This window comes from Stenella coeruleoalba, assembly GCF_951394435.1.
Source record: "Stenella coeruleoalba genome assembly, chromosome: 20".
Classification (NCBI taxonomy): Eukaryota; Metazoa; Chordata; class Mammalia; order Artiodactyla; family Delphinidae; genus Stenella; species Stenella coeruleoalba.
In genome coordinates, this window is record NC_137166.1 from 35,574,598 (window position 1) to 35,594,384 (window position 19,787).

The 19,787-nt window shown below is 48.2% G+C and overlaps 1 pseudogene across 1 annotated transcript in view; it reads left to right on the forward strand.

Moving 5' to 3' along the window:
• The window catches only part of LOC307178433 (ATP-binding cassette sub-family C member 12-like), a 154,783-nt pseudogene extending 135,463 nt beyond the window's left edge, over positions 1–19,320 (forward strand). Inside the window, exons 20-29 of the transcript in view lie at positions 287–513; positions 2,759–3,280; positions 6,683–6,869; positions 12,630–12,719; positions 14,419–14,608; positions 15,051–15,210; positions 16,274–16,352; positions 17,316–17,429; positions 18,967–19,131; positions 19,234–19,320. The product of the transcript in view is annotated as an ATP-binding cassette sub-family C member 12-like (transcript). The remainder of the gene's footprint in view (positions 1–286; positions 514–2,758; positions 3,281–6,682; positions 6,870–12,629; positions 12,720–14,418; positions 14,609–15,050; positions 15,211–16,273; positions 16,353–17,315; positions 17,430–18,966; positions 19,132–19,233) is intronic.
• Positions 19,321–19,787: the final 467 nt, after the last annotated feature.

Below are 19,787 nucleotides of genomic sequence, written 5' to 3' on the forward strand. Positions count from 1 at the left end.
CCACCCCGCCACACACACACAGGGGAACTTGGCCTTTTATTGCCCTGGGCAAAAAATCCCTCCCTCCTCCAAGGAGGCTGAACCCCTCCACGGTCACTCTCATCCACGGTGGTGGCGAGAAAGGGCCGCATTCTCGCTTTCCCAGGACGGCCTGGCACATTGTGTTGGCCCCCAGAAAAAACCTCAGGCCTGGCTCGCGATCCCAGCCCCAGGGAGCGCCGGACGGGGCAGGGGTGGAGGTCACCAAACAGGCACCTAGCCCCTGACCCTCCATCGTCGCCCACAGATCCTGGAGAGCCCGATGAGTCTCTTTGACAGGACTCCCTCCGGCTGGCTAATGAACCGTTTCTCCGAGGACACGAACGAGCTGGATGTGAGGCTGCTTTTTCATGCCGAGAACTTTCTGCAGCGGTTTTTCATGGTGCCGTTTATCCTCGTGATACTGGCTGCTGTGTTTCCTGCTGTCCTTTTAGTCCTGGCCGGCCTGGCTGTAGGCTTCTTCATTCTTTTACGGTAGGTCAGTGCATGATTTAAAAAGGAGCACACGAAACCTATGCATATTTGGTTAACCCTGTGCAGTGACCCGGTAGTATCCGGTGGTACTGAGTCCTTGCTGTCTTCTCTGAATGGTGGAGCACGTTGATTTTTGGTGATGTGCTAAGTGCTCGGCATACGTCTGGCATTTGAGCCTCAGAGCAACGCTGAGGGGTGGATATGGCTGGGAGATTAAGTCACCGGTCCCAGGCCAGGAAATGAGCGACCGTGGTTGCTGTCTACCTGCTGCTATGTTCTTAACCGCTGGGCTTCGCCATTCCTGCTGCTGGAGGATAGAGGAGACCAGTCTCTCCGAGCTTTGAGAAACAGCCCCACCTGGCCACTGATGTGGTGAGAGAAAGGCCTTGGCTGCTTGGCACTGAGGGGTCCCCGTGCCCACCTTCCCCCACCCTGGGGGAAAGCAGGAGGGCAGCATCGGTCCCAGCTTTCCAGGAAACCCAGCTCCTCAGGCCCTGCCTCGCCCTGGGCGAGCTGGAGTTCTCAGCAGGCAGCCTGCTGGGTATTGCGTGAGGGCTAAGGATTGGAAATCAGTTGAAATTTGCAACAGGCTCCCAGCTCTGCCGCCAAACTAGCTGGAGGACCTTGGAGACGTCAGAGGAACACTGCAGGCCTCAGTCTCCTTATCTCTAAAATGGTAATCATCGAAACATGCGCCTCGCCTGTTTTGCAAGGGTTCTCAGAGGATCAATAAGTGTCTTGTAAATTAGAAATGGGACACAATATTATACAAACTTTGAGTTTCTATAAAACTCAACGAAATGTTTATCACATTCCTAAATGTGCCCAGCCCTGGTCTGGACACGGAGGGTCTTGAAGAGGGTGCCCAGATTGCAAGGATTCAGCCCACAAATCGTAGACCCACGTCCACCTGTAAGCAGGAACATCACACTCAGAGCTGAGTTTTAGAAATATTGCTGTGGCCATTGCACAGTGTGGAGGGTGGATGAAGCTACAGAAGGATTGAGACAAGGCTATAGGATTGGAGACTCTTGCAGTATAGAATCTGAGTGAGAACGGAGACATAGGCAGCAGCAGTCAGGACAGAAAAGAGGTGGATTCGGGAGACATTTCGCAGATAGTCCGTTGGGGTTGGGGGATGGGAGAGGCCAAGGATGAGTCCAAGATGGGGAGTGCTGTGAAGACAGATATGAGTGATACAGGAGGAGACGCAGTTGGGGGTGATCAAGATTACCGGTTTGATTTTGGATGGTTCAAGGTTGTGGATCAAGTCCACAGATGATGCCACAGACAGTGGGGAGTGTGCGTGTAGGGATGCATGGTCAGAGAGGCTGACTCCACATCCTTGGCTGAAGCTGGCGTCGACATGGGAACTAGCACATGTGCCCTGGGAGTTGGGGGAGCCGGGCTCTCGCTTCAGTCTCCCACTGCCTCCTTCGTGACTCTGAGAAAGGACCCATGGGCCTCAGTGTCCAGATCAAGAGTTTATTGCAGCGACCAAATACAAATAATTTCTGCAAGTCCTTTACAAACCATAACAGGTCCTGGGTGCCACTTCTTAAAATGGATTCCTTGGGCTGGTGTTTGTTTTTGTAATCTGTGTGTTTGTCTGACCATTGTTCCTGTCTGTTCTCCCTTCTGTGCTGTTGACTTACTTAGTAAAAAGTTTTTCTCTGCCCTGCACCCCTACTTCTTGCTACAAGACAGGCCAGATCAGGCTGATCCAGACTGAGTTACCCAATGTTTCCAACTAACTCACTTGAGCTCTGAATGAGGTTTCCCTTCCTCTCCCCTGGGTGAGTGTCAGCTGAGTCTGCAGTCCAGATCAGATTCGCTGTCACGGGCCAGCTGCCAATGTGCGTGCCGAGGGCAGTGGTCTCGCACTCACCGGGGCCCTGGGGGAGTTACATCCCGTGGAGCATTTGGTTTTAAAATCAGCTCCTGAGGTGACAATGTTCAAATGTTGTTCAAAATTACCTTAGAAAATGTCTTTAGAAGATCGCATATTGGCAGTTGACACACCAGATCCAGATTTTCCTCCACGATTGGAACAGATCCCTTTTTCTTTGGTCGGGTACCCAGAAGTAGCTGGCTTGTATTTAGGGGCTGCACTGTGTGAAAAACACTAGTCTTCAAAGAAGAGAGCCACAGCTCGTGCAGCGAGACACATGCTGCAAGAAGCCTTCAGAACTGAGACCACAGGAAGGAGTGGCTCAAATTTCTGAGACCCCACCCTCACACACAGGGATGGGCCCCCCCAAGAGGAGAATGGCGGGCGAGCCCCTCCTCCCTGGTTAGATAGCACCGTCTGTCTTAAATTTGTCTTGAGTGCCCAGTTGGATTTGTGTGAGCTGCGGGGAGTACTGGGAGACCCCATTTGGGGCCCTCTGGGCCACTCTTGGTTTTCCCAAAACATTTTTTTTTTTTTTTTTTTGTACGTGGGCCTCTCACTGTTGTGGCCTTTCCCATTGCGGAGCACAGGCTCCGGACGCGCAGGCTCAGTGGCCATGGCTCACGGGCCCAGCCGCTCCGCGGCATGTGGGATCCTCTCGGACCGCGGCATGAACCCGCGCCCCCTGCATTGGCAGGCGGACTCTCAACCACTGCACCACCAGGGAAGCCCCCGCAGCATTTTTCACAGAGGAGTCCAGGAGCTCAAGAAGGTCGAGAGCGTCAGCTGGTCCCCCTGGTTCTCCCACGTAGCCTCGTTCATGCAGGGCCTGGGAACCATCCACGCCTACAACAAGAGGGAGGACTGCGTCAGCAAGTCAGTCCTGGGCAGGGCCTGCCCCAGGGCTTCTGCTCCCTGTCAGCCCCAGCGGGAGGCCCAGAAACGCCAGCTGCTCTGGCCCTGAGGAGGGAAGTCTGGGTGGCGCGGCCTGACTGTGGACGGAGAGCCAGTAGAACGGAGGAGGTGCCCCTCACACACTAGGCCTTTCTCTCCAGTGTCCGAGGCCCCCAAAGACTCGAGCTCATCCAATGACAACCTCAGTACAGGGTTTTATGTGTTTTATTTGTTTCTCCCTAAAAGTAAAATGTGTTCAGTTCAGGAAAATAGGAGAAAACAGAAAAAAAAAAAAAAAAAAATCACCCATGGGCCCCCAACCCAAATCCTATTAATATTTTTGTGTATTTCCTTCCAGTCTTTTCTTTTTTTCTATTTCTGAAGCATTTATAATCATTTTTGTCTTGTTTTATTTTTAAATAGCATTTTTCATGTTATTACATATTCCTTGTAAGAGTCATTTTTAAAGACATTACATCTCACTTCGTAGATGGACCAGTTTTCTTCTTTTTAAAATGTCGGGACTAGATTAATACATTTCTCTGGAGTCCTCCAGCTCCAAACTTCTAAAACACCATATAATCACATATAATTAGTGTGTATCAATCACAGTAGGCTCACTGTGGTAACAAACAACTACAAATTTTAGGGGCTTAACACAATACGTATTTATTCTTCCTCAAGCCACACCTGAATGGGGGTCCATGGGGCAGGGGTAGGGAATTCTGCTCCACACTCAGGTACACGGCCTCTCTCCATCTGGGGCTTTTCCATCCTGAGGGCCTTGGGGACCTTTCCAGGATCCTCTGGTCTAACTGGAAGGTAAGAGGAGAGATGTGGGTGGAGGACCCCAATGAAGGCACTCATCATTTCTGCACACTCATTGGCCAGAGTTCAGTCACATGGGTACACCTAACTGCAAAGGAGGCTGGGAAATGTAGTCCAGCTGTGGCCATAGGAGGAAAAGAAGATGGAGTTTGGTGAATCTATGACTTCTCTGCCACATAGATGGTCTTTTTCCACCCCCATCCTTTCCCTCCTTAAAATCCTAACACACACTTTAAAGTTTGTGTCTCTCTCTCCCCACCACCCACAATCTCAGTGTGTACCTGGCACCCCGGCCTGTCTTTAATTCAGTCAGCAGCTAGCCCCGTTAACTGGCGTGACCTGAACATCATCTATCAAGAGTCCTGCATCACACATCCACCCTTCCAGTGTCCTGGTCATGGGCCATTCATCAACTCACAACCAACTGAACAGATTCAATCCTTGTCTTCCTGCAGATTCTCCCCCAAGGTTTCCAAAATGATCCTATAGGAGAGCTGAGCCCTACGCCATTGATGGGCTCTCCCCTCTTTTAATCCTTTCGTTCCTTTCATGGAGTTTCCAGAGGGCTTGGGCTTCTTACTTGTACTGCTTCTGTGAACAGACAAAAATGCTACAGCACTAAAAAAAGGTCCGAGGTCAAATTCCAATTCAATCCCCGCCAGTGATTCTGTTTCTGCACAACCTAACCAACCACACATGTAAGACCGCAGATGACTCCTAAGTCACTTAAGCTGTCAGTTGAATTTGTAGGCTTTTTAGAGACATGGTAGAAAGACCAAAGTGTTTGGAAGAATATTTTAACTAAGCTCTGGGAAAAATTAGTTGGAGTGGAAACAGAGAGGAGGGTGCTACAGGGCCCAGCCTGGGTAGTCAGAGGGGCTTCCAGCCAGAATCCTTTGAGGAGGTTTAGAACAGGATGGAGCAGCAATGCCCGAGGATGTCATGACTGCACCAATGGAGGAATCTCAACTCTTTAGGGGTTTAAGCATGGAAAGTTTTTATTTTTATTCTAATAATTTCTACCAGTTGTTCTGATGAAGCCCCTTTCCCAGTAAGTCAGGGGAACCTTCAGTGGCAATTGTGATTAATGTCCCTTCTGGTCAATGGTTAGCTCAGTCCAGTTAAAACTTCAATCTTGAAGGTACTCAGGTCACAGCCCCCCCACCCTCCGTCTGCTCAGAGGTTTGGCGTGGGCATGCTGTGCTGCTCTGTGTGTCGGGCAAGGGGGCAGGGTCACTGCTGGGAAGCACCCAGTCTTTTCTTTTAAACACTCTCTCCCTTTTCCCTGAGCCTGGTTCTCTGAGGCTGGTGCAGGGGGATGGAGGTGGGGAAGGACACATCCTCAGGTGACCACCCTGTCCAGGTCATTCTCCTTTCTGCTGCTGATTTCTTCTGGTCCAGCTCCCCGTGCAGATGAGGTGTGGCAGGGGAGAGCCCCCAACGGGACCCAGATCCCCAGCCGCTCTGCTGGGCACTGCCGATGGGCAGGCTCTGGCGGGTCCTCCCATGAGCTCCGCCTGGCAGCCTCACACTGCTTTCCTTTTATGTGGGGCCTCTTGCCTCATGCCGATCAGTGTGGCATCAAGACTGCAGCCTCACATGCCATCTTCCCTCTGCACCCCAACTCTAGGAACTGCAGGAACGGGCAGGACCCACCTTCCGTACATCTGGGGACCGAGCAGCTCCGGGGCTGGGTCTCGCCTTCATCCCTCGGCGGTGTCACCTCTCTGTTGCTCTGCCCTGTGCTCCTTCTCCTCTTCGGCTCAGGGGACACGCAGCAGGTGTACAAGATGTCAGCTTTCTTTTTTTCCCTCCACCTTTATAAACAATTGCCTTGACTCTTCTTTCCCTGAACTGGGGAGGAGAACCAATCCAGCACCCTTTTTTCCTTCCTCTGCCATCACAAACATTGAGATCTCCTCACCTCCCACCCTGTATAGATCAAAGGGGTCAACGGTCATTTCCACAGGGCCTTTGGGGGGTGGCTACCTCCAAGACAGCGGTCCTTTGGAGGTAGAGTGTGAGGTTCTCAGCCCCTTTTGTTCTCAGCTGTGGGTTCCAGTTGCCAGTTCTGGGAAAGACAGAAAGAGCCCACTCAGCACCATATGCTACTGCCATGTAGGATTTCTCGAAATACGTGCAAATCAAAGATGCCCATGGCAGCAGATTTTAAAGAGTATGAATATATGCTCATCTTTGTAAGAGATTCCTATATAAGAATGCGTTGGGGGCTTCCCTGGTGGCGCAGTGGTTGAGAGTCCGCCTGCCGATGCAGGGGATGCGGGTTCATGCCCCGGTCTGGGAAGATCCCACATGCCGCGGAGCAGCTGGGCCCGTGAGCCATGGCCTCTGAGCCTGTGCGTCTGGAGCCTGTGCTGTGCAACGGGAGAGGCCACAACAGTGAGAAGCCCACGTACCGCAAAAAAAAAAAAAAAAAAAAAGAATGCATTGGCCCTTGAGTAAAAATTCCTCTTGCCCTATTTCTCCAGTAGCCCTAACCCTAAGTCTGTGGAAGCACAGCCTGACCTCCTGTTTTGTCTGAGTTCTTAATTTTAGGTTTCAGATGCTAAATGATGAAAACTGCAGCCATCTCCTGTACTTTAACTGTGCTCTCAGGTGGTTTGCTCTAAGGATGGACATCCTCATGAACATCATCACCTTCATTGTGACCTTGTTGGTGACCCTGAGTTTCTCCTCTATCAGTGCTTCATCCGAAGGCTTGTCATTGTCTTACATCATCCAGGTAACACCTAGTGTAAGGCTGGGCCTGGCCTGGAGGCTCTGGCATAGAGTGTCTCAGGGAAGATGGACATAACAGAAAACCCAACTCAACGGGTTTAAACAATAAGGAGAGCTCCGTGGTGAAGTTCACATCATTAAAAGGTCTGGTGGCTGTATGGGCTTCAGGCACAGTTGGATCATGGTCCCTGAGTTTGTCCTCCTTCTGGGATGACTTTCTTCATTGCTGTGCAATGGTGACTGGCAGCCTCTGGGGGCTATAGCAGGAAGGAAGCAGGAGAAAAGCGTTTCCTGCCCCAGCCACTGAACAAAAGCCCTGTGTTTTACTTTCACTGGATTAATTGAGGCATCCCCAAACTAATTTGTGGCTCGATGGGGTGCGGATGACTGGCTTAGGCCAAAGGATGGAGTCATACCCCATGCTGCTCTCATGTCACACACCGCTGCCCCACAATGGGGAGAGGGAAAGGAATGCTGGGGGGCAACCATGATGTCCATGACAAATAATCACCAACTTCTCTTTTTGGTTGCTTTGGTGTTTTCTTTTGAAAAATAAGAATAACAGGGAAACAATAATAATAGGGAATAATAATGATAATAGGGAAACACATGTCATTTTAGGCACTGTTGTAAGTTCTTTACATAAATTAACTCATGTATCCCCACAATAACCCATGAGGTAGGGATGCCATAATCCCGGTTTTACAGGTGAGGAGACTGAGGTCCAGAAAGACTTGTCAGAATCACACACCGGCATGTGTGAGAGCCAGGATTTGAACCCACGTCATCTGGGTCTGATGACCCCACCAATCTGAGTCTGCATCTGCTCCTTGTTACATACCTCACACGTCTGTCTTTGGAAGCTGTTCCCATGCAGTCCTTATCCTCGGTGCTCTGACATTCCAGGACAGTGAGTCTGAGTGGGGGTCTGTTTCCACTTATTCTGTTCAAGACTGGGAACAGAATAAAGTCAAATCTCTCTTCAAGTGGAAAAATTTCTCCTTTTCCTCCTTTATTCCTTTTTCTCCTCTTGATAATTTCCTTGTCTCCCTTCCCTTTGTTTTCCTTTTCTGTCATTCATATTGGTTGAATATTGGTTTTCTTGCATCAGTCCTCTATGTTTCCTTTCTTTCATCTCAGTTTCCATGTTCTTGTTTTTTTATCTTTATTCTGGGAATTTTCCTTTGCTTTGTCATTCGGCCATTCTCTTGAATTTGAAGATCATATGTTCGTATACTTAATTTCCACAAACTCTTTCTTAGTCTCTGAGTTTTTAAGCAAATCATTTTAAAATGGGTGCAACATATTTTTAATCTCTCTGAGGATATTAATTGCAGCTCCTCACCTTCCTTTTTTCTTTTTTTTTTTTTAAATTTTATTTATTTATTTATTTATGGCTGTGTTGGCTCTTCGTTTCTGTGCGAGGCTTTCTCCAGTTGCAGCAAGTGGGGGCCACTCCTCATCGCGGTGCGCGGGCCTCTCACTATCGCGGCCTCTCTTGTTGCGGAGCACAGGCTCCAGACGCGCAGGCTCAGTAATTATGGCTCACGGGGCTAGTTGCTCCACGGTATGTGAGATCTTCCCAGACCAGGGCTCAAACCCGTGTCCCCTGCATTGGCAGGCAGATTCTCAACCACTGCGCCACCAGGGAAGCCCAGCTCCTCACCTTTCTTAAACTCTCCTTTCTTATTTGACTGATACCTGTTTTTTCCAGGGTCAGTTTTTTTGTTTGTTTGTTTGTTCATCTGGTTCTTGCTCTTTCATGCCATTGGTTTTGTTCATATGTCTCTTGATCCATTTGTGGTTAAGGCTGAGAAACTTGGTTGGATTTTCATGTTTTCATCTGCCTTTGTATATGCCTTGGTAGGTCTCTCCTGATGGGACGTTTTATAACTATGGATAGGTTGGTTGGACTTTTCCACAGGCTGGCTTCACTTCAGGAAAGAAGCCAGAGAGCTGGCCTTCAGCCACCCAAAGGCTAGATTTAAAGAGATTTTATCTAGGATACTATTCTGGGAGCCCCATTTATCCCCAAGTCATTTATCCACTTTCTTTAGGGAAGTGTGTGTGTGTGTGTGTGTGTGTGTGTGTGTGTGTGTTTTGGCCTAGGGATAAATTGCCCAGCTACCTCTGGTTGGGAGGAAGAAGAGGAGGGGCAGGAAATGGGCCCAACGGGAGTAGCTGTCTATACGCCACCTCAGTCTGTCTCTTTGTGGACCCCTTCTCTTACCTGGAGCCTCTCTGACTTCTGCTGGAAGAAGGTTGTGGAAGCTCCTGCAGCACACTCTGCCTCCATCCTATCAAAAGGCTTTTATCCTCTTTCCATCTTCCAGAAATGTGTAACTCTCTCCTTCAATGATATCTCTTGATATCTCTTCCCAAGCCCCTTGCTGTTAACGGTCTATTCCTTTTTGCAATCTCTGTACTATCATTTTAATATTTTGGAAAGGAAAAGGAACAAATATATGCTCAGGACTCTATGTTAAGTGAGGGAAATGAGTTTTCCTTGGGTAGGCAGTTTCCCTCATTGATGGATGATTTTTTTTTTTTTTGTGGTACGCGGGCCTCTCACTGTTGTGGCCTCTCCCGTTGCGGAGCACAGGCTCCGGACGCGCAGGCTTAGCGGCCATGGCTCACGGGCGCAGCTGCTCCGCGGCATGTGGGATCCTCCCGGACTGGGGCACGAACCCGCATCCCCTGCATCGGCAGGTGGACTCTCAACCCTGCGCCACCAGGGAAACCCTGATGGATGATTTTATTTGTTGTTACCTAGTAAAATATTAAACAGATGATGTTGAATAGATTCCCTTACTTGGTCCAAGTGAAACCGCTTTCCTCAACTGAGGTTATGCTCTTGGGATATATCACCAGTTTTCTATGAGATTGTTTTCAAACATTCCTGTGAGGCTGGAGAATTTGCACATCTCAAGATCTAGGGGGTGTTTCCCCTCCAGCTGGCTTTGGAGCTTTATTGAGCATTAGCCCCCCTTTGGAGAATACAGAAAATCCAGCTGACAGAGCTTCCCTTGAGAACAGAGGAGACTCCCTAGGTGGATGAGAAATTGGTGTGAAGTCCCACAGAGCAGAAAGTGAGTGCAAAGTAACATCACATAACATCACAGACGAGGATGAGCACTTCCTGGGGCCAGCACTGTGCTGATAAGGGATTTCTAACCCCATGGAGGGCTGCCCGGGGCCCTGAGAAGCTGATACCCTTGAACTTAACAAAATACTTATATGCCCTTCTCAAGAGCAGAGTTCATTCATTCACTCAGCAGATGTGTCCACTGAGCACCTGCCAGGAGCCGGAACCATGCCAGCTGCTGTGGGTTCAGCAGTGAACAAGCTGAACAGGTCTCTGCACTCATGGAGCTTACATGCTAGTGGGATATAAAGGGATATAAAGTGGGATGGAATAAATAAGTGCGCAAGTAAATAAATAAGGAGACTTCAGAAACTGTTGAACTGTTATGAAGATAATGAAGCAGGGTAATTGACTGTAAGTGGGGAAGCAGCATTAGACCCCCATATAGTCAGGGAAGGCCTCTGCCGGGAGGTGACTTGCAAGCTGACACCTGAATTTGATAAAGAAGGAGCCAAGGAAGTGCTTCAGTCTGAGGGCCCAGGGAAGGCTGGGGGTAGGCAGGAGACTGGTGCCTTTGGGGAACTCAGAAGCTCCTGTGGCCTGAGCAGGGTGGTGGAGAATACGATATGAGGGGTCGGTGGGGCTCCGTCAGCCGTGGGCAGGGGTGTCACCTGTCTTCTAAGAAAGGCTTTCTCGCCTGCAGCACTGTGGACATTTGGGCCAGATAATCCTTTTTGACAGGGGCTGTTCTGTGTGTTGCAGGATGTCAGCAGTCTTTCTGATCTCTAACTAGGAGATGCCAGTAGAATCTCCCGCCTCCAAGGTCGTGACAACCTAAAATGTCTGTAGACATTGCCAAATGTCCCAGGGACAGGGTTCCTAATCACCCCGGCTGAAAGCCAGTGCCCTAAGAGAAATGGGAAGCCAGTGGCATGTGTAAAAGCTGGGAGACAGCAAGGGAGGCCCACTGAGATGAGCTCTCGGAGGGTCTGGACCCACAATGCTCTCACCTCATCCACCTGCTCAGGACACACTGCCTCCTTCCTGTTAAGGCCCCTTGCTGCTACCCAGAGTTTGCTTGGCAGACTCTTATCATGAATGCTTCAGCACACACCATCTTCTTAATCACCCCAACTAAGGTAACGCCCCAGCCCAGCCCTAGCCCCTCTTTCACATCTTACCATATAACTGACATTCTTAGGGTTCCTTGACATTGCCTGTGTCTCATCCCGCCGGCCCACTAGAATGCAAGCCCTGGGGCTTCAGTGGTCTTGTCTATCACGTTCACCCCTGGGAAACCAGCCCCAACTGTGCCGGCACCCAGTCACTGCTCACCTAGTGAAGGCCTGGTCCTTCCTCCAGCCCACTAGCCCACCCTGCGACTGAGGCAGGTGCTGTTGGTGGCCCCCCTTCCAGGGCAGGCCAGCTGGCCTCCCACTGCTGCGGGAAGGTGCTCAGTTCAAGGCTGAGGCAGGTTGCACCTGCGGTATGGGGAGTCCTCCCAGCGCCTCAGCAATGCCTGCAGGGAGTTAGGGGAGATGGAGCCGCATCCTCGGGACAAGTCAGGTGTGTTCCGTGCGGACTCCCAGGACCCCCAGGGGCGTCAAGCTTCAGTTGCCCTTCAGAGCCCACTGGACTCTCCTCCTCTGTGCCTCAGTTCTCCCAGCTCCTACTGGGACTTTTTGGGTCCACCTCCTGGAGGTGTTTCCTAGGGCTGCTGTAACAAATTATAAACTAGTGGTTTAAAACCAGAGAAATGTATTCTCTTATGGTCCTAGAAGTTGGAAGTCTAGAATCAAGGTGTCTGTAGGGCCATGTTCCCTTGGAAAGCCCTAGGGGAGAATCTGTTCCTTGTCCCTCCCGGCATCTGGTGGCTGTTGGCTTCCTGGTCTTGTAGCTGCATCCCTCCAATCTCTGTCCTGTCTTCATGTCTCCTCCTCCTCTGTCTCTTATATGGACACTTGTTGGATTTAGGGTCCACCCAAGTAACCCAGCTTGATCTCAAGGTCCTTAATTACACCTGCAAAGACCCTTTTCCTAATGAGGTAGCATTCAAGGGTCCCAGGGATTTGGATGTGGAATATCTTTTGGGGGGACCTCCATTCAACCTGCTTGCCCTCAAATCTCAGGTTGGCTTCTGGGGGATCCTGGCCTAAGGTGGGTGACCTTAGCAGGCCACCGTCTAAGCCTAGAGTTTCTCATGTCCAAAGCAAGCAGATGGGCTTGATGGTTTTCTTCCACTTCTGATACCTGTGGTGATTGGGTTTCAGGTGCTTCCAGGATGCAGGTGGGATAATCGGGGAGGGCACAGAGGTGCAGGACCCTACCAGGTGGCCGCAAGTGCTGGGTTTCCAACAGTGTGGAGGCCCTGGGAGAATTCCTGCTCACAGCAGTTCCCCACCCCTCCAACCAAGAAGCTTGTGCCTGAGCAGTGCTGTGATGGGATGACTCTGCCCATCTGGAGTGCCAGGGAGAATATAATTACCATTTGTTTCTAAATACAAAGGAAGTGTTTAAAGGCAAAACACCCCAACAGGAGTGTCTTTACATCTGGACACTTGGCTGGGAACGCAGGCCTGCTTTTGGTGTGGTCCTGAGTGAGACGGAAGGGGTGACTCACAAGCCGGCCCTGCAGGCAGACAGGGCTCTGACTGTGGCTGCTTGTCGCCCCCTCCACAGCTGAGTGGGCTGCTCCAAGTGTGCCTGCGGACAGGGACGGAGACCCAGGCCAAGTTCACCTCCGTGGAGCTGCTCAGGGAGTACATTTCGGTAAGAAATCAGTGCAAGAGGAGGAGCCAGTTAACTCTGGCAGAATTTAGGTATTTGATCTTTTTACATGTGAAAGGGATCTCTTTAAAAATTGAAATCGGACCACAACCCCTTTTCTTAACACCCATATTTACAATGTAGTCTAAAGTCCTTGATGATGAGGGAGAGGTTCTTTTCAAAAAAATTTCCTCAAGGGCTGTTTCTGTACACAGAAGAGAGAATTCAGTGGCTTACTTTAGTTTCTAAAAATTAATACTTATTTGACTAAAATTGTAAATTGAAAAAAACTGTCTTCTTCTTTAAAAGCTTTTATGTTCCCCTTACAAATCCTGCTATTCTTTGAAAAGCAGTCTTGCCAATTCAAGCAATCACTTTTAAGGGCCTTTGAACAGCATTTGGCCCCTTTTAATTAAATACTTTAAAACATTTTAAGCTGCATTTTAAAATTTAATGCATTCCATTTCCTTTTTAAGTACCTCGATAATCTGATTTAACAAACAAACCTTCCTGAGGTTATATAAATCTAATAAATTAAACTTATAAATATGGTGAGCTTTAAGTTCTCATGACAATCCCAATGCTGTATATAAATAGTAAGTTTTTAAACTTAAAACCATGTTAAAATAAGTTATTCAATTTTACATTTTAAATTAGAATCACAAGCCTGAATGTTATTAACATTATGAATACTTAAAGCACCAAATATGCAGATTCCATAAACTAAAAATACTACTATTCCAATCATGCTTCTCTTAAATATTATTATTACTAATTCTAAATCTTCTAGGGATTAAAAATACTCACTGTCTAGGAATACAATTCTTTTCTCAGCTAATTGTGGTTGCCTATCGACCAGCGATGTGGGCTGGTCAGCCACCCTAATGGGGAACACGGGAGCTCTATTTCTCCCGGTTAACAGGTACTTTATAATTCAGAGGAGGGGTTAGTCTTATAATGCAGTCAAGTTACTCTCCTCCTTAATTGGAGGAAATTTGCATTTCTTGGGCTCTTATAAAACTTTAATTCCTTTTCCATGTAACTCTGAACTTGACACCCGGTGCTACTGTCATCTTCCTGCTTCTAACACCACAGTGACTCTTGCAGATAATGAAATTGTATCTGATCGAATTCTGCAAATCTCAAGGCTTGGTCTGGATTTGTCACACAGCTTCAAGGTCACACTGCTGACACTTGCCCAGGCTCACAAGGCCCAGTATGAGCTGCCACTTACAGTCATCCATTCTTTTCACTAAGCTCTAGCCACACGACTTTTCTTTCTGTTCCTCAAAGTCCCCACACTCATTCTGGCCTCAGGGCTTTTGCACTAGCTGTCTACTCTGCCTGGAATGAATCTTTCTGTAGCTGACATCTTCTCAGCATTCCAGGTCTCAGCTCGAATGTCACATCCTCACAGATGCCTTCCTCAACACTTAAGTAACTTTTACCCCTCCTACATTTCCACCCCACACATTGTGTGTTCTGTTACAATACTCTGTTTTATTGTCTTCATTTCTCATCTCTTTTCTTGTTTATTATCTGACTTCCCCACTGCAATGTGAGTTTCTGGAGTGCAGTGGCCTTATTGGTCTAGTTCACCAGCATGAATACCAGTACCTAGAATTGTGTGAATGAATGAATGAATGAAATGAATGGAAAAGCAAATGACTATTAACCCATCATTTGTTATTCTGCTTTTCAGACCTGTGTTCCTGAATGCACTCACCCCCTCAAAGTAGGGACCTGTTCCCTCGACTGGCCCAGCCGTGGGGAGATAACATTCAGAGACTATCAGATGAGATACAGAGACAACACTCCCCTTATTCTCAACGGGCTGAACTTGAACATCCAGAGCAGGCAGACAGTTGGGATTGTTGGAAGAACAGGTTCTGGTGAGGACAAGCTCTGATTGTGTTTCTTTTAGGTTGTTTTCTTTGCATTTCCACTGGGCATGCTAGTTAAATCACACCAGAGGGTGATGTGCATGCGTGGCGGATTGGTTGTTTTTTCCCTGACATCTCTTTACTATAAATTAGGATTTCAGGTTGGATGGATGTGTGGAGTTAGAAGTAAACACACATCAGTTTTTGAATTAATTAAATGAGAATCATTCTGGTGAGATGAGGCCCAGAGGATGAGTCATGTGTTAATAGCCCCTGCAGGGATGGACCGGTTAACTGTATTAGGGTAGCTGAGTGCCCCTGCAGAGTGGGATTTCTGTCTGCACAAGGCCATTTTCATTGCATTAAAAATTCCCTTGATTAGATAGATACTCAGGTATGATGAAATACAAACTGATGTTTGATTTGCTGCTGTTGTATTTATCGTTCCCAGGCAAGTCGTCCTTAGGAATGGCCTTGTTTCATCTGCTGGAGCCTGCCAGTGGCACAATCCTCATTGATGGCATGGATATCTGTACTGCTGGTTTGGAAGACCTCAGAACCAAGCTGACTGTGATCCCCCAGGATCCTGTCCTGTTTGTAGGTACAGTAAGGTAGCTGTTTTTGATCGTTGTGCATCCGTATTTTTGGATAGTGAAATCAGACCAGCAAGAGCTTTGTGAAGCGCCCACGCCATGGCGGGCCTGGGGCTGTCCTATCCTGAGATGCTCACAAGCCTTGGGAGGAGCTGAGGACTAGGGGCCTGAACATTACTTGTGTTTTATAAGCTACATCACAAATACGCAAGATGCTTATGTGCAGGGTGAGCAGACATCCCAGTTGGCCCTGGAGGAGCCCTGATTTATGCCTGTTTCAGCATCCTATCAGGTTTAGCAGTGGCCACTCCCTGAATTACCCCAGTTTGCACAATCAGATAAATGGTTATTCTACGTATGTAGCTATCCTTTCGGAAGTACGTCAATTCATTCCCACTAAGAAGTGAACAGAAACTGCTCAAGTCCAAGAACAGTAGGGTTGCAACTTTTGCAGGGCTCAAGATCTGTTGTCAAGGCACAAGGAGAAAACCACAGTTACTCACTTACCCCAGTGTAGTGGCTGCCCCTCTAACAAGAGGGACATTTCCCCCATTGAGTACCAAATGAAGTAGGGGGCTGTATTGAGTGTTGAATGAAAAGGACCTTCCGCGTCTTGAAATGCTAGACTCACACCCTGCATGTAAGGTGCTCACCCTCTGCAAGGCCCGGGAGCTGCAGATACAGCTCTTGCCTCTGAAGGCAGAGTGAACACACCGGGAGGTGGAATTGCTCGCTGCTTCTCTCTCTGCCAAGAATTTGCATGAGGTCAGATCCGCTCTGCTGCACACGGCCATGGAGAGGACCAAATGTGTCTCCCCGGTGCCTCGCTTGGGGCTATCTCTTGGCAGGGTTGGTGGTCTGCCCGCCTTGGTGGTTTCTGCTGCATCCCAGAGTCATGGGTCCTCGGTCTCTTGGCCTGAGGTTGGTATTTCATGAACCACTGCCCTGGGCTAAGCACTGCTCTTGTTGCTGTGGCGTCATCACACACCACCTCCCGCTCTCCCCCTCATGCTGTAGAAAACATGCTCTCCCATCCTCTCGTCCTCAGAAATTCAGCTTCCTCTCCTTTCCTTCATTGCAGGTACAACTTGGATCCCTTTGCGAGTCACAGCGATGAGATGCTCTGGCAGGTTCTGGAGAGAACATTCATGAGAGACACAGTAGGTCACTGGGGCTGGCCGGGATGAGTCCGATTCCCAGCACCAGTGCCCCAGACGCCTGGCTCAGGTTTAGATTTGGCCAGTTGTTTGTTGGCACCACATGTGTCAATCCTAATTGCTCCTTGTTGAAAGCAACAATAGACAGTATTTATTAGGCCACTGCAATGATTCAGTCAAGAGCGCTACGTGCATTGTCTCAGTTGGTCCTGACTACAACCCTCTGAGGTTGGTACTCCTACCCCTACTTTTAGAGATGCAGAAACTAAGACTCAGGGTAGTCAGGTGTGAGTAGCAGAATGGAGACTTGACCCCAAGCCCATCTGACTCTAGACCAGAGGAAGTGCCCTACTGCTCTGCCAATAGCCTCATTTGCTTATTGAAGCAGATACACTCTGGGAAGGTGAGAGGGCGTGGCATGGAATGAACGATTTGTGAGATGGAACCCTGTCCTATAAGAGCTGCAGCTGGGGTCCGCGGGTGAGCGTGGCCACCTCTGCAGCCCAGAGGGAATTTTTTTTCCCAGGACTTGGTACCAAGGTGAGCATCGCCCAAAGCCACTCTGACTTGTCCTGCTAGATAAATCAGACCCTGTCTTTACCTTTCCTCGATGACCAGAAAACTCCATCCCATCTCCATTTTATGCATAGAAATAAGGATCCTGAAAGCCATTTGCACTTGTTTGTGTTTCTCTGGAGCCATATGTGCATCATTTGTCCTCTTTTGGCAAGGTGTCTACAGGGTTCGATGAATCGCACTGTGATTTTAAATTATGAATGACTGCCTACTCCTTGGTCTTTCCCTGGTGCCTGTTCGCAATATTGAAATGATTGTTGTTTTGCACTTTCTTTTCCGCAGTAAAATAAAACCAGCCGATAAATGCAAGAGGAGGGGGCAATCAATATGGAGGATACAGGACAATTTTATAGATCATCAGCACAATATGGCATTCTCTGTGTTCTATAGGTAATGAAACTCCCAGAAAAATTATAGGCAGAAGTCACAGAAAATGGAGAAGACTTCTCAGTAGGGGAACGTCAGCTGCTTTGTATGGCCCGAGCGCTTCTCCATAATTCAAAAGTAAGGAAACAACGTGGAAAACGGATTGGTCCAATTTTGGATATTTCCTGCAGCGCCACTCAAGCCAGGAGGTAGAGCCAGGCATTTGTCTTTCAATAAAGAGAGAGCAATTGGGCCATTTAAAAACCGATCACTTTTTCTTAAGACAAAGTTGTGAGGGGAAAAAATTGAAAAATAACAGCCATTTACAGCAATAGCACCTGCCTCCCCTGGGCCTTTCCCCGGGACGTCTTGCTTAGGTATTATCTCTGTCCTCCTAAGTCGTTTGGGTTTGAGAAATCTGCCTCTCAACTTTTTCCCTTTGTCCCTGAATGATTCTGAGGCCTGATAAACAGTACTCAAGATACTAAAGAAGGCCTTCAGAATGCCAGGATATAAGGTCTGTAAAATTTATACTCATTTTTCTTAGTGACTTAGCCATCTTTGCTTACTGATTTCAGAGAAGGGATTGCTGTTGCTTTAGAAATCCCATTCTCTGAACCCTGATCAAAGTGTAACCCATCGTGTGTGCTCTCTGCATGTGCTAACGACAGGGAAGGGAGCAAGCATGCATTCAGTCCTGACTGTGGCACTACACAGTACTGAGTGGTTGATGTGTTGTCTTTGCATTTCGTGTTCATGATAAGGTGTAACCCCCTTTTACAGACAAAGAAATGGAGCCTTGGGAAGTCAAGTGATTTAGCCAAAGTCAAGCAGAGTTAGAGCTGAACTCAAGCCCTCTGAATGGCAAACCAGCACTGTGGCAGGCAGAATAATGGCCCCCCCAATGATGCCCATGTCCTGATACCCGGAATCTGTGAACATGTTACCTGACCTGGGAAAAAGGGGCTTTGCAGATGTGATTAAGTCAAGGATCTTGAGATGGGGAGATTATCCTGGATTACCTTGGTGGGCCCAGTGTAATTACACAAGTCTTTATAAGGGGAGGAAAGAGAGTCAGAAAGAAAGAAGAAATGCAACAATGGAAGTAAAGGTTAGACTGATGCCAGAAAGAGGCCACGAGCCAAGGAATGCAGGCAGTCTCCAGAAGCTGGAAAAGGCAAGAAAACCATTTATTCTCTTGAGCCTGCAAAAGAAATGCAGTCCTGACAGGACTTTGGCTTTAGGACTTCTGACCTCCAGAACTGTAAGATAATAAATTTGTTTTGTTTTGAGCCTCTAATTTGTGCTAATTTGTTATAGCAGCAGTAGGAAACATAACAAGTACTGTTATTATATCTCATGCTAACTCATGTAGTACAGTAGGTAAAGACCATGGGGCATTTCTTCTTACTGGTTTGTAGGGTTAGAATAAACAATTCACAAAAAGGGGAGCAAAGAATATACAACCTTGTTTCTCTAGCAAGTCCCTCTGAGGAAAATGAAGGTGGTGTGATACGACTTTTATTCTCTTGTTCTTTTTCTAACTTTCTGAGATGGATACTTAGCTCATTACTTTTCAGCCCTTCTTTTTTAATAAATTGAACTAAGACTATAAGTTTCCCTCTAGGTATAGCTTTGGCTTGGTGTGACTTTCACAATGCTCCTTCCTCAACAGATCATTCTCCTTGATGAAGCCACTGCCTCCATGGACTCTAAGACTGGTACTCTTGTTCAGAGCACCATCAAAGATGCCTTCAAAGACTGCACTGTGTTGACCATTGCCCACCACCTCAATACGGTCCTCAACTGTGACCGCATCCTGGTCCTGGAAAACGGGAAGGTGCAGGAAGTTGGCGTCACCTCTCCAGAGGCTTCAGTGGTTTGGGCTCTGTGGTGGGTGGATATTTTCTGACAATTTCAGCTCTCCTTCTCTGACTTTCAGGTGGTCGAGTTTGATAAGCCTGAAGTCCTTGCTGAGAAGCCAGATTCTGCGTTTGCGATGTTACTAGCAGCAGAAAACAAAGTCTGACTATAAAGGTCCCCATAGGGGCCACATCAGCTGATTTTAGAGGAAGAGGAGGCTGTGTGAGATGAGTCAGATGTGCCTGCAGGGGGAGGGGCCGTTATCTCAGGGGGCAGCTCTGGTCCACCATCCCTCCCACGCCTGGAGCACAGGCAGAGCTGGGGTGGAAGTTGTTTCCTTGCCTCGCCCAGCACATGCCTCCTGACCTCACTTGAAGGGCATGGGTCTGGTCCTAGATGATGAACAGAGGCAGAAGAAGCTTGTGGGTTAAAAAACTGCCCCTCACCTTCTAAAACCCTAACCATCCCTCATGTGTCCTTACCATTACCACCTCAGTGCCTGGGAATGGAACCATTGTAACTTTCAGTTAAAAACTGGTCAAACAGAATGGAAAAATGCCTAAGGATGGACTTTGTAAAGGTTTCCTGCCTTGTTATCAGAAGGGAAAAGAGCAGAGTTTTCTTCCTGCTTAA